Source organism: Carassius carassius, chromosome 22 (genome assembly GCF_963082965.1).
Source record: "Carassius carassius chromosome 22, fCarCar2.1, whole genome shotgun sequence".
NCBI lineage: Eukaryota > Metazoa > Chordata > Actinopteri > Cypriniformes > Cyprinidae > Carassius > Carassius carassius.
In genome coordinates this window covers 31,845,639-31,861,362 of record NC_081776.1, presented here as the reverse complement: position 1 = coordinate 31,861,362, position 15,724 = coordinate 31,845,639, and the positions used below count along the sequence as shown (strand labels likewise).

At 41.4% G+C, this 15,724-nt stretch overlaps 1 long non-coding RNA gene across 1 annotated transcript; it reads left to right on the top strand.

The window, feature by feature from the left end:
* Positions 1-3,926: 3,926 nt before the first annotated feature.
* On the top strand, positions 3,927-4,398 carry LOC132099232 (uncharacterized). The gene is made up of 2 exons (XR_009423075.1): positions 3,927-4,038; positions 4,308-4,398. It is a non-coding gene; the product is annotated as an uncharacterized LOC132099232 (long non-coding RNA).
* The last annotated feature ends 11,326 nt before the right edge of the window (positions 4,399-15,724 follow it).

Sequence of the window (15,724 nt, the reverse complement as noted above, 5' to 3'; positions counted from 1 at the left end):
TGCAGATGCTGAAGCTCAGTTAACTCTTCAGAATACACCAAGATTAATCATGCTGGGTGAGGTTGTCATTCAGACTTATACCCAGAGCCGGATTAACGCAAAGGCAAACTAGGCACGTGCCTAGGGCCCGATTGGCGGGATGGGGCCCAGACAGAGGGACAAAAAAAAAAAAAAATGTACAAATGTCCTATCTAAAATTTATTTCAATATTTATTAATTGACTAAAAATAGTGACGATGTTTATCTTAACCATAGACTGTTACATTACGTCACATTAACGGCGGCAGTCAGAGGTCAGAGCGGGACAACAAAGCTAGCAGGCAGGTGTGTTTTGAGTAGGCTAACATTCAAGATGCTTTCGGGTGCGGCAAAACGTAAAAAGAAAAAAAATGAAGAGGAACAAAAGAAGAGACAGCGGGGGGCTTTACAGAAGTTTCTGTCGGGCAGCCGCCCGACAACTGTGAACCTGCTCGAGTCAGCAGAGCCAGAGGCCGAGCCAGGCCCGGAGACACGGCCCAAAGACGCGGTGGAAGATGCGGCGGAAAATGTGGCGGAAGACACTGTGGCGCCCATTCCGTCAACATCAGCGCCGTCACAGAACGACAAACTGATGGAAGAACAGCAGCCAGCCAGAAGTGAGCCCAATATCGTTTTGCAGCAGGAGCCTCTAGACCCAGAAAGGGTATTAACAAGCTACCCATCTGATCCTGCAAAGTGGGACCAAATTGATGACAGGATGCGTGAGTACTTTGCACTAAACCATCCCTGTCAAAAGATTGGCGATTTCTCTGCATCACAGAGGAAATATGGAGACATTAACCGAAGCTTAACCAAGGAACATTTCTTTAGAAAAAAGCTAAATGGAGAAACCCTGTCAAGAAAATGGTTAGTGTACTCACTGTTTACTGGCACTGTATTCTGTTACTGCTGCAAGTTGTTCAGTATAAGAGACAATCAATTTGTCACTGGATTTAATGACTGGAAAAACTGTGCTAATCGCTTGCATGAACATGAGAATAGTATGGATCATCGTACTGCTGTGCTGAGTCTATCATCACTTGGAAATAAAAATGCACGCATAGATTCAAACATAGTACAGCAAGAGGAGTCTGAGAGAGCATACTGGCTCAACATTTTGAAACGTATAGTGGCAACTATTCAGTTTCTTTCTTCACGAGGACTGCCCTTCTGTGGGGATGATGAGTTAGTAGGATCACCCCACAATGGGAACTTTTTGGGCTGCTTGGAGTTAATTAGTCGCTTTGATCCACTTCTGTCAGAGCATCTAGCCAGATATGGAAACAAGGGCAGGGGACATACCAGTTACCTGTCCTCTACAGTTTGTGATGAGTTTATTCAGCTGATGGCTGAGAAAGTTCTGCGTGCCATTGTAAAAGAAGTTAAAGATGGCAAGTATTTATCATTCATTGTGGACTCAACACCTGACGTCACACATGTTGATCAGCTTGCTTTGATAATTCGCTAGTCCTGAAGAAAAGTGGTGAGCCTGTCGAGAGATTTTTGGAGTTCATACCAATACATGGTCATACTGCAGAACACATGGAGGAAACACTCAAATCTGAGTTAAAAGAACTGGACATTGATTTGATGGACTGTCGTGGGCAGAGCTACGACAATGCTAGTAACATGGCAGGGAAATATTCTGGACTCCAAGCAAGAATAAAAAATAAAAATCCTTATGCTGACTTCATACCATGTTCTGCACATTCTCTTAATTTAGTTGGTGCATGTGCAGCAGAATGTTGCCTAGAAGCAGTTTCATTTTTTGGCTTCATTCAAAATCTCTACAACTTCTTCTCAGCTTCAACTCGGCGGTGGGAGATTTTAACAGCCCATCTCACAAAATGTGAGCGAGGTCTGACACTGAAGAGCCTTTCCGGCACAAGGTGGTCTGCAAGAGCTGATGCAACAAAAGCTCTGAGATTTGGCTACAAAGCTATACAGGATGCTTTGAACGAAATCAAAGTTGACCATGGAACCCCCAGAGCTGCTCAATATGAGGCGAGTCAATTAATAACAGTGATGGAAACCCTTGAAACTGCAGTTATGACAGTACTGTGGGATGAACTGCTGAGAAGAATCAATTTAACCAGCAAAGCATTGCAACAGGTACAAATTGATGTATGTACTGTTCCTATTCTGTACAGTTCACTCATAGAATACATAGGACAGGCCAGAAATGATTTCAATGTCTATGAAGCAGAGGCAAAGACTCTCACAGCGACAGAGGGATACAAAGCAGATAGCCAAAGGAGACGAGTGAAGAAAGTTATGTTTGGTGAGTCTGCAGGTCCAGACTTGGAAGACATAAAACTTTTAAGCTGTGAATATTAAAAAAAAAATGTTTTGAGGGAATCTGGTGTTTATCACACAATTCTTGAAATGTAAGTATTTCATCCATATACAAGTCTTTAATAGTCTGAATACCTTTAGTTTTCCATAGTTTAAATCCTCCATCCTTATATTTATTATTATTTATTGTTGGACAGTTTCTAAATGGTCTTGATGAATATGAAGGGGTCATGTTTGCCTTCTTGTTCTTAATTACAACATTTATAAATGTTGTAAGCTATTGCATTTCGCAGAAAATCTTAATTAAACGTGTTGATTAAATGTAAACAGAGCAAATAAGATAAACTTATTTGCTCTGATACATAGTTTACTGACACCTATTGGTTATTTACTGGTACTACTGCCTTAACAATGACTCCCAATGGATGAGGATAATTTAATAGCATTTAATAGAGCCGTGTAATGACGTATAAATAATGAATATCAAAAAATTGTCTGATAGACTGTTTAATATACAACACAACCAATTTGTAACAAAAGACTAGGCTATGTAAAATGTAAATTAACTTTTATTAGTAACTTTGGTAAGTTTCAGATTTCAATTCATAAATAACATCGATGGAGGGGGGCCCAAAAAATGCAGCCTGCCTAGTGTATTCCATTTATTTAATCCGGCTCTGCTTATACCAGTTGATTTAGTTGCTTCTAAGAGATAATTCGGCCCTATAAGGTCAAGTTTTCAAATTTGTTTTTCAGGAGATTCCATCCTGACATCAAAAAAGTGGATGCTCTGCATAGAAGGAAAGGTGGTCATCCAGTCAGTTAACCCCCAGGATGACTTCACATCTGCCCTGGCTGTCTTCTTTGCTTCCTTCTACATTTTCAACCTGGAGTACCAAGCTGAGGCTGCCTCAACCCTGGAATTCATCCAAAGGTAACTATTGATGAATCTATAAAAATTCATACTGTTTGGCATGGGCAGATCATGGTGAGTACTAGAAAATGAACACTTGTATCCAGTGTAGTCAACGTAGGACTGATTTTCATTCAAAATTTTGCAACTTATGCTATCATTGCTCATCCACATCTACAGTGAAAGTACTATGGTCATTCAAACCCATGCGAACATTAGAAGTTTATTTTTACTTTCCCAAGCTGGGAAAATAAATGTAGAATGTAGCATATTGTGATAGACTTGGCTTTTTTAGCAAATTGATTATTCAGTATATATTTTGAAAAAAATCTTTTATTTACAGATTTGTGGTCAGGATAAATCCAGAGAACACAAAATGCAAAGCCAAATTTCAGCAGAGCCATAACAGTGGCAGGATGGTGCAACGTAGAAACAGGGCCCTGAATCCACATGTTGCCAGCTTCATTAAGGAATTCACCAATTATGACTGGCTGAATTATTAGAGTTAGGTAAGACTTTTAAGTACTGATTTAGTAAAGAGGAAAGATTAGTCAGTGTAGTTAAAAGTATCAACAAACAAAAATCTAATTTCAATATTTTATTTGCTTTTAATGGGAAATACAAACATTACATTTAAATGTAATCAGGAGAATTTTTACATTAATTGTATCAAGAAGGAAATTCAGAAAGGGGATACATTGTGAAACGAATATCTCTGTGTAGGTCTATGCAGTGTTGAATATGTTTTTCATTTCTTTCAGCCTGTATGTTGTTCGACATTGCAGCATGCTGATGAGTTAATAAAGAGGCAAGTCATTTTCAGCTATAGAAGAACGCAGTAAAATTCATAAAATGTGAGCGGTTTTAGCTTTGTAATGGATTGAGGAGATCAGGATGTATATGCAGTGTTGAATTTGTTTTTCATTTCTTTCAGCGTGTATGTTGTTCGACATTGCAGCGTGCTGATGAGTATTGCTCTTCGGTTAATAAAGAGGTAAGTCATTTTTAAGTCTATTTATCACATTGATGTCTGTCCAGCTGTAGTGCAACTTAATTTTTGTGTTTTGTTCTCTATAGGCAGCAAAAACCTGGGATCTGCATTGGCCCTGTCAAGTCTGGAGAGTGTTTTTACCGTTTAATGAATTAAATTGTAATAAAAGTTTTTAAATGGACTTCTGAGTGTTGTCATAATTTACGTGACATCTAATAATCAGTAATATAATTGTGTGAATTATTTTTTGCATACAAGCCTTTATATTTCATTATTTTTTAAGCATGTAACAGATTGTAGTTAGTTATATGTTGTGTATATGTGAATATAAAATCTACCGTAATAAATTATATTGCATAGTAACTTTACAGTATTTTAAAATACAGTGCAAAAACATGAACTGTAATTAATTTTACAGTATAAATATACTGTAAGTTATTATACAGTATGCTGTGAACTACTCTAGTCAGATTTACAGTAATATTACCGTGGAATAAAATACTGAAGTTGGCTGGCTATTTGTTGCCAGTAAGTTACTGTTGATTTTACGTTAAATTTTTTACAGTGCATATAAAAAGAAAAATAAGTAAAGCAGCACATGGCAGATAGAGTGCAAACCAGTGAAGTAAACAGTGCAGATATAATAATTGTAGTGCAAAGAGCTTATTCAGTCTGATTAAAGTGTCAAAAATCTCAGAGAGCAGTTATTTATTTAAACTGACAGAATAGATAGTTGAATGAGATCAGTTAACTGCTGAATGAGGTAGTGAGCAGACCAATGCTGTACAAAGTGTCTGGTGCAGGTGCCACTGTGTTAGTGGGAGTGGGGGGGACTAAGGTTCAGAGATGAGTGGTGCATGGGGAAAAAGAGGAGATGGCGGGCAACTTCGGGAGTGAGTTCAGCTTCCTGACAGCCTGGTGGATGAAGCTGTCCTTCAGTCTGCTGGTCCTGGCCTGGAGACTCCACAGTCTCCTCCCTGATGGCAGCAGACTGAAGAAGCTGTGTGATGGGTGAGTGGGGTCACCTGCGATGCAGAGGGCTTTGCGGGTGAGACGTGTTCCGTAAATGTGCTGGAGGGAGGGGAGAGAGACACCAATGATCTTCTCAGCTGCTCTCACTATGCTTTGCAGAGTCTTTCGGCAGGACGCGTTGCAGGCGCCATACCACACAGTGATGCAGCTCGATAGGATGCTCTCGATGGTGCCTCTGTAGAAGGTATACATGATGGGGGCCGGGGCTCTGCCTCTCCTCAGTTTGCGGAGGAAGTAGAGATGCTGTTGTGATTTCTTGGCCAGTGCTGCGGTGTTTTCAGTCCAGGAGAGGTCCTCTGTGATGTGCACACCCAGGAACTTGGTGCTACTTACTCTCTCCACAGTAATTAAGTAATTAATAATTATTTATATTAATGATTTCTAAAATAAGCTTTATGTGTCTTTAAATTATAATTAGCAATTCATTTAGTTTTATATTTGAAGCAGATTTATTATTTGACAGCATTAATAAAAGTTTATCAAAGGTAGGGTAAGCGATTTCTGGTAGCCAATGTTGACATTTGAAATCTCTAAAACAAACACGCCCCTTACCACGAAAGAGTCTTTCCCCTTATTTTGATAGCTCCGCCCCACACATACGTATGTTACCCAGGCAACGAAAGACAGCGGAGACCAGGACAACTAGAGCCCCAGATACAGATCCCCTTAAAGACCTTGTCTCAGAGGAGCACCAGGACAAGACCACAGGAAACAGATGATTCTTCTGCACAATCTGACTTTGCTGCAGCCTGGAATTGAACTACTGGTTTCGTCTGGTCAGAGGAGAACTGGCCCCCCAACTGAGCCTGGTTTCTCCCAAGGTTTTTTTCTTCATTCTGTCACCGATGGAGTTTCGGTTCCTTGCCGCTGTCGCCTCTGGCTTGCTTAGTTGGGGTCACTTCATCTACAGCGATATCGTTGACTTGATTGCAAATAAATGCACAGACACTATTTAACTGAACAGAGATGACATCACTGATCATTCATTTAGCATTATTGACACACTGTTTTCCTAATGAATGTTGTTCAGTTGCTTTGATGCAATGTATTTAGTTTAAAGTGCTATATAAATAAAGGTGACTTGACTTGACCTATTTAGAAGAAACAAAGCAACTTCGGCGTCCGATCGCAGGCCTTCCGCTGCTTGAGTTCTCTCCAGTGCAGGTCCTACTTCTTGCCTAATCATTCAGCAGACGATTTCCTCTTTTGTTTTTCATCCGCCATTATCTTTCTGTTGCTCGGCTCGGCTAATATCCGTCCTATGCACTGAAAGCTCTCTCCTCCACATCATGAGTAGACACGCCCCTTACTGCTGATTGGCTACAAGTTTGTTTTGCTACTCTGTCTGAATCAGTTTTCTAAATCCTCAACTCTAACTGATCTCATGCCTTTAGTGTCCTGTAAGAATGAACAGAGTCTAGTGAAAGAGTAAACGCTGTCCGCTTCCACCTGTGTGTCAGCACTAAACTCACACACACTCTCCTGCGAGTCCATCGACTTCTCTTCAGACTGCGAGCCCTGCCCTAAAGTCAGCTTTGATACTTTACTGGCCTGATCTGCGTTCATCGTGTTATCTAGCTCCTTTTTTTTGATAGACTGTTTAGCCAGCTCGCTATCACACACAACATTCTCTTCATCAAGAAGCACTGATTCAGCTATTCTAGTAACGATATGAACACTATTAGTGCCTACCTTTGGATCTCATTGAACTTCCAACTCTATTTGCTTGCTCGTTAATTCCTTCACAGGGTTTCTAAAGTCACTTTCCTCACTTGCAGTTCTTTTATTTCCCTCTGTTGTAACTGAAACGGCGGCTCCGCTTGTGCTCGGTTGTTCCACCACGTCAGCGGTTGACGCCGCTAACCTCTCCGGACACGACCGGACCAGGTGACCCACAGTTCCGCAGCCGAAACACTTCATCATCTCTGATGTTGCATGTACAGTGTAATCGTATCCATCAATCTTAAACTTAAACACCAAGTTCAGCTCTTCATCATTGTTTTTGAGCACCATGAGCACCTGCCTCGTAAAAGACATGACGTGTTTTAAATGAGGGGATTTACAGCTCATGGGGATCAATTTAATAGGGGACACTAACTGTCCGTGTCTTTGTAACTCTTTAGCCAAAACTTCATTTTTGAAAAAAGGAGGAACATTAGAGATAATAACCTTTTTTGCAGGATTCACTAAAGAAAGAACAGGTATGAAAGTATCCTGAATTACAACTCCATTCTCAATTAGCTGATTTGCTTTGTCTATATCATCCAAAAAAAATCACAACCGCGCTGTTCATCCGCAAAGCAGATTTGATGCTTCCATAACCAACCTCTTTTCCGACCGCTAAACTGCAATCCTCCACCGAACAACCGGGCGGCGGAGACAGCTTAATAGCATGCCGGCGCGTGAGCTTAAACAAACCGAGCTGATCGCCCGCAGCCATGCTGCAGCCGCCGCTCTAAACAACTCACAATAACCTACACTAAAGTTCAAACAAAAACAATGATCAAAAACAAAATAATAAGAAAGAGAAAAGTTTAGAAAACTCACTCACACTACCATGCGCTCTATCTCCAACGCACCCACCATGCTCTTGTTGTACCCCTGAAAAGGGGGAGAAGATTAATGCACACAGTTTCTTGCGCAGTTTCTCCACTGGAAGCTTTATGTAGAATGGAAAAAACCACGAACTCTCCCCCTAGTGTTGACGCAGACCAGAACAATCGATCGTCCAACTTATCGTGCCCATAAACTGATCACAGATTAACTAAGTATAACTAGAAAGTAACATATTTATATTTTATAGACTTTTCTAAGTATTGTAAATAGTGAATATATTTATATATTATTATATATAATTATATATCACAGTGTACACAGACTTACGCATTTAAATGTACATGTTCATTTTCAATCTGTCACACACTCCCCTACAAAAATAAATGTCGTCTCGCATTTTCTATTCAATCTTTTCACAGTCCATGCCTCGTTCCGAACTTAATAGTTCACTTTATGGAAAATCAAGAGTTTCTCAGAAAGAACAGTCTATGAGTGTATCACAGAGCAAAAAAAATTTAAAGAGGCATGAAACAACAGTCCATATTCCTATTTGATTTTAGGAATTCAACAGCCTCTCAAACTCACAGTCCATAAGGCAAACAGTCCATAGTTTTTCAAAATGTCAAAGTTCAAAACTGTTCAAGGCAATAATCCTCAGACAAAACAGTCCATCTTTTTTTTCAAAGTGCCAGACTGTAACAGTCTACAATGCAAAGAGTCTTCAAGATTTCAAGTACACAGTCTCGTATGAACTCCTGTTCATGGTCCTTATTTAGTGAATTGTATACACCAAAGGCATTTGGTAGCAGTATTGCTGAACAGGTGGCAACCATGTCGACAGGCACTGTGCAGGCATGTAAAGTAAGTTCTGTTGTGGTGTTTGCAAGATTCCATTTAGTTGCTTGACATCATAAGACGGTGTACCAAGCTCATCATAGGTTAGTACTCTTGGTGGGTATCTTTCTCTTTTAGGCAGCTGGTAAGTTTGCTCGCTTTGACTCTCTTGGTCACTTTCAGCAGGTGAAATGGGAGCAGGAACTTGTTCATCAGCAGGTAAGTTAAACTCTTGTTCTGTACTGTAAGTCTCTGCAGGTGGCTCTTGTTCCTCTTGGTCATTTTCCACAGAAGACATGTACTCAGGGACCCGTGCCAGGACCTCATTTGGATGCTCATCGGACTCTGAGGTAAGTAGCGGTTCAAGGTTTTCAGGTTCATTAGCAAAGTCTGATTGGACTACTTGTGGAGACACATAATGCAAGTCCATTTCATCTTCACTCCCCTCATCAGACTCTGTATCATTACTTTGAGGCTTTGACAACTCACGTTTCCTGTCTGGGTTTTGGATGTGGAGCAGTTTCGAGAGGTAAGTGGTCACAAGGCATTAATAAATTGCGATGGAGAACTCTGGATCGTCTCTTTCCCCTTTCTGGCTTAACTTCATAAATTGGAAGCTCACCACCCATCTGTCGCACAACTGTATGGATGCTATCTTCCCAGAAATTGCGAAGTTTTCCCGGTCCTCCTCGCGGTGTTAAGTTCTTTACCAGGACACGATCACCTGGCTGCAGTGTGGTGCTCCTCACTTTTGAACTTTGTTGTCAAAGTTCTTTTTGCTCCTGTCTGCAGATTTTTTAGCACACTCTCTGGCAATTTTATATGCCTCTTCCATTCCATGTTTCCATTTTTCGACATACTCTCTTTGGTTACAGGAAGGCATTTCTGAATTTAACCCAAACAGCATGTCAACAGGCAATCTCGGAGACCTCCCATATAACAGATAGAAAGGAGAGAACCCTGTGACTTCTGAGCGGGTACAATTGTAAGCATACAGCAGCTTATTCAAGGAATCTTTCCAGTTAAACTTTTGACTTTCTGTGAGTGTTCTGAGCATCTGTAATAGTGTCCTATTAAAACGTTCAGCTTGGCCATTGCCTTGAGGGCGATATGGGGTTGTCTTTGAGCCTGTGATGCCGCAGTACTTTTGGAGCTGTTCAAACAATTGATTCTCAAACTCCCCACCTTGATCATGGTGGATGCGAGAGGGGAAGCCAAATTTTAGGGCGAAATCATTAAAGATGCGATCTGCAGCAGTTTTACCTGATTTGTTGGTAGTGGCATATGCGTGGGCGAATCGGGTGAAATGGTCTACTACCACAAGAATATACTCAAAACCTCTTTTACAGCGGTCTAAGTGTAGAAAATCAATTGAGATCAATTCAAAGGGCTGGGTCGTAACAATGTTTGTTAATGGGGCTCTTGTCTCATAACAGGGCTTCTTCTGCTTTAGGCATGTGCATGTTTTTGTGACATAATGCTTAATGTCTTCCTGCATGTATGGCCAAAAGAAACGTTCACGAATGAGTGAGAGAGTTCGCTCTGTACCTTGATGGCCCATTTCATCGTGAAGCTCTCGCAAGACTGTTTCTTTAAATTTCTCAGGCAGGACCAACTGTGTGCAGGTGGGAGTGGTTCGGCAGAGGACGCCATCCTTATCAATGGTAAGTTTTCTCCATTCACGAAAAAGGCATTTTGTTTTTAGGCTGTATGTCTTGAGCTGTTTCACTTGTGGTTTTAATTCAGACAACTTGCATTGGTATACAGGACTTATTTCTTGGTCATTTATTTGAGCTTCTCTTATCTCATTTACAGACAATGGGGTGATGGTTGGAACTGCTGAACAGACTTCGATGGAGGAACAGTTTGTCGAGACTGACCATGGAATGCTGGGTCCTTCTTGAACTTCTACTGCCTGAATTGTTGCACCTATCACGTCTGATGACAGCTCCTCCGAACACTCATTCATCACAGTTCCGATGTCAAGGGGCATTCTGGATAGTGTATCAGCGTCAATATTTTCTCGGCCAGGGCGGTATCTGATTGTGAAGTGGAAATCTGCTAATTCAGCCACCCACCTGCAGCCTGTAGCATTCAATTTAGCAGTTGACAGGACATATGTAAGGGGATTGCTGTCACTATAAACGGTAAAGGTTGGGGCATAATACAAGTAATCATGGAATTTTTCAGTGACTGACCACTTCAGAGCAAGAAATTCCAGCTTGCCTGAGTGTAGGTGGTAATTTTTCTCAGCGGCAGATAAAGTACGAGATCCATAGGCAATCACACGAAGTTTTCCATTTTGATTCTGGTACAATACTGCACCCAAGCCTTTGGCTGACACATCTGTATGCAGGACAAAAGACTGTGAAAAGTCAGGGAATGCTAATACAGGGGGCTGGAGCAGACAGTCAATTAGTTGCTCAAGAGTGTTTTGATGCTGATCAGTCCAAGTAATAGGCTTACTCGATGGAACACCAGTTTTCATCAATTTTATTTTTGACTTTCTCTGATTGTCTCTCATGTGGGCATTATCTTCTGGAGTGTTTTTTAACAGGTCGTACAAAGGGCTAGCGATGCGAGAGAAATCTTTAATGTACTGCCTGTAGTAGCTAAGTAGACCAAGAATTCTCCTCAACTCACCGACATTTTTTGGTGGTTTGTCTTTCAGGGATCTGACAGCTTCTGTGTCTGCAGGATCAACTTTACTTCCCTCTGCAGAGACTATTCTTCCCAGGTAACGGACTTCAGGTTTGAAAAGCTCACACTTCTTTGGCTTTAGTTTGACGCCATGTTCCTTCAGCCATTGCAGCACTTTCTTTACATCCTGGACGTGGTTCTCAAAGGTCTTACTAAACACCAAGGTGTCATAAAGGTATGGGATGCATATCTCGTCTCGCAAGCCTTCTAAACACTCTTCCATACACCGCTGGGAGGCTGCTGGAGCATTCATCAGCCCAAAAGGAATTCGTACCCATTCATATAGACCCCAGGGTGTCACAAAAGCCGTTAGGTGCTTGCTTTCTCTTGACATGAACCCCTGGTGGTAGGCCTTCCCTTGATCTAATGATGAAAACCAAGCATTACCCCCAAGGCTGTCCAGAATATCCTGCACTCTCGGAATCGGTTGTCTATCTGGGTGAGTCTTTCGATTTAAGTCAATATAATCAATGCATAAACGAAGGCTGCCATCTTTCTTCCTTACGCAGACGATTGGAGATGAATATGATGAGTTGGATTTTTCAATCCATCCTTGTGCTATGAGGTCATGCAAATATTCTTTCATTTCACGATACAAGGGTTTTGGCACAGACAAGTAACTGCGACTGACTGGCTCCTCATCCTTAAGTGAGATACTAAATTGCAAATCTCTGATGCACCCAATGTCATTGTCTGACTTAGAAAATGAATGGCATTCTTCTCTTAGCATTTGCTAGACTATCTGTTTTTGGTATTTACTCAGGTGACTGACATCGACGGGCGGGTCCCATTCATCAGTGCTGGTGTGTTCAAGACAGTGATCCGCAGCCTGGATGTGACATACTTCAACAGAGGTAGGGTTTGCTGACACCTCAAGCATACTAGCAGGTAAGACATTCTTGACAAGCTGTACTGTACCGATCGAAGTCTGGCCCAGAAGAGTGACATCATGGTCAGTGTAATTGTACACCTCAATTGTGATCTTTGTTGAAGCCCCTTTTTTTAGCTTCACTAGACTTTCTGTGAATTCAAGCCCCTCCGGCCACTGGTGATTCACATCAGGTTCAAAAATGAGTGTGCTGTCCTCTTTAACTGGCTGTATATACACTCGGCATGAGACCTGCACAGTACTACGTTTGGGGACGTTAACATGCTCTTTTGTGGTCTTTACTGTGTATTCACATGAGCTCTCTGCACTCAGAAGTTGAATGAATACCTGGACTTTGCTCCTCTTTAGGCTGGGAAATGCAGTTTTCACAGTTCTCTCCAGTATTTTGTTGTTGACGGTGTTTGGTTATGCTTGTTCAATGGAGTTCACAATTTGTTCTATCACATTGAAACCTATGAGAGGCTGAGAGAGGTTTTGACCCCTTGCTATGAGCATAGGAATGACAAGTTCAGCTTCGTGAGATGCCTGTGATGATAATCTAAATGTCACTTCAACATACCCAATATATGGTATATAAATGCCGTTGGCAGCTACAAGGTTCAACGTATTTGGAGCCTCAAGAATGTCCAACACATCCCTCAATGGTACTTCTGGTAAGTACTCCTGTTTCCACACTTCATCAATGACACATACTTGAGAGCCAGTGTCCCACAGCGCTTGAAGTCGTTGGCCGTGCAGGTAACATTCAACGAGACATTGTCTCCCAACTAATGACGTCACCAGGGAATGCTGGTTAACCTGAGTGCTGCAAGGGTTGTGAATACTCATTGTCCTAGAGAAGTTTGACATTGATTTTGTTGCGTTGATGCAAGTTTGGTTATGTTCAGCCCAATGGTGAGTTTGGCAGGTCTTAGAACAATACAGTATTTTTTTACATTGTGAACACTGCTTCATCTGCCTATCTGGCTTTCCACAGGCTGCACATCTCCGGGACTGATCAGTAGGTCTGGTTACTCCCTGTCCCGCTGAAGTAACCGGTCTCCGTTTAAAGGAGTCTCTCTTGAAGGCCTAATGCCACAAATTCTGCATCCGGCTTGGAAGTGCTCACCACTGCCACATCGAAAACAATGCATGCAACGTTCCTCTGTTCTATGCTGCTGACAATTGAAGCATTTTCTAGCTTGTGAACGAGGAGCCGGTGCATAATATTGTTGACGCATATACTGGGGTTGAAACTGAGTGTTCACTCTTGTTTGATTGGCACCCGGTGATGTCCAATGGGGCTGTACTTGACACTGAACAACTTCTCTGTCAGAATTTCTCTGTGAAGTAATGGCAAAAGCTGGTTGCTGCAATGATTCCCTGATGTGAGCTATTTCAGCATTGAGTGTTTTTAGTGAAGCTACATCAGTTCTCAGCTCTTTAAGTTCGGTCAACACATCAAAAGATGATTTCGGCACATTTTGAGTCACATCGGACTTCTTATCAGTCACTTCATTACTGGACTTAACTGCATGGACAACCGTAGTTGTGTGCTGCACATTGGTTTTCTTTTTCTTTTGTCTTTCTGCCTCATTAGCACAAGCACTGTTTAATTTCTCCAACAGAGCCTTATCAGTGGTTTTGGGGTCCAGAAGTAGGGGCTGCATGTCTACTTTTATGCTGTCACTTTGGAGACCGGTGAGTACAGTATGTAAGAACATGCTTTGAACTAATGCTGGATCATATTTGAGGCCTGATTCGGCTTCTTGAGATGCAAACAGGATTTTCTGGCGCAGGTCAAGAACACGCATAAGGAAATTCTGTGGTGTTCCTTTGTTCCCTTGGCATTCAGAGGTGAGTAGCTTATAAAGTTCAGTTGCACTTTTTTCTTGGAATTGAGAGCGCAGGATTCGTCTTAAGGGAGGTAGAGTCAGGTTTGATTTTCCTTCTAGATAGCTTCTTAACTGTAAGCCTGGGGAAATGGCACGAATGACTGCATCAACAATCTCACCTTCTGGGTAGCCTCTGCTCAACCCGTTCTCAATTTGGTGTGCTAAACTTGAAAAAGTTAATTTTTCTTTTTGACCTGGGTCACCAATTTGTCCAGAAATTTTGAAATCTTTGCGCCAATGTGGGCTGGGGTGTTGGGCATTCACTAATTGTTGTGGGTATGCAGCGATTTGAAGCTGAGGCTGGGAAACACTAGGTTTTGTGTTCACTTCTTCCAGCTGTTGAATTTCACTCAATTTTAGTCTCATTGCGATTTTTAACTCATCTAACTCCCTTTGTAATCGATCTTTTTCTGTGACTTCACTTGTTTCTGCGATCTCCTTTTCAGTAACTGTATTTACTTCTTTAATTTGATCTCTCAGGCTTAACAGTACCGACATGCCGCCATCTTCTAGTTCCGTAATGTCTTCTTCGAGATGTTGAAGGATATGAGAGATCAAAGACATGCGAGATTTAGATGAAATATTCTCTTGATCTGCTATTTTCAGGAACTCACAAACACTAAGAAGCTTGTCTTTGGGTAGTGGGTTTAACATGGCGATCACTTCAACTTGCATTTCCTCTAGCACTGTTGTTTCCATTTTGACAATAGAGTGGGCCTTTCCACTGAGTTAGGGCTTACTTGAGACTGACTGAACTTTGTGTTTCACCTGATGATCTCTGTGGCCTCAGGTTTCTGGTTCTTTGCCTCTGTCTTGCCTTTACTGCAGGAACTCAATCCACTCTTCACTGTTAAGCTGGGTTGTTTTAGGGGATGTACTGCATCAGGAAGTGTCGGCCAGGTATGTGACGACTGCCCTCCGACGAGTATATCCCAGCAGTGCCTCCAAAATGTTGTACCCCTGAAAAGGGGGAGAAGATTAATGCACACAGTTTCTCGCGCAGTTTCTCCACTGGAAGCTTTATGTAGAATGGAAAAAACCGCGAGCTCTCCCCCTAGTGTTGACGCAGACCAGAACAATCGATCATCCAATTTATCGTGCCCATAAACTGATCACAGATTAACTAAGTATAACTAGAAAGTAACATATTTATATTTTATAGACTTTTCTAAGTATTGTAAATAGTGAATATATTTATATATTATTATATATAATTATATATCACAGTGTACACAGACTTACGCATTTAAATGTACATGTTCATTTTCAATCTGTCACACTCTCACAGCCACGCTCCACTCGCCCCACACTCGCACTCGCGCACGCGCACAGAGAGAGAGAGAGAGAGAGAGAGAGAGGGGGAGATTTGATTTTGAATCACTTTATTTATCAAAAGAATACCATTAGTGGTAATTATAAACCACACAGGCTAAAAAAAAACAAAAATAAAATAAATATATATATAAAAATACACAACACAAAAAATACTCAAACCAATAGATTTCCAAAACACAAAACATTTTCCACCACCGAGCACAAGACATTTTCGTAACCCCAAATGTGCAGGAATTCCTCCACATTATTTGTGATGCTGTAAAAATCAAAATCAATCTTCAATCTGG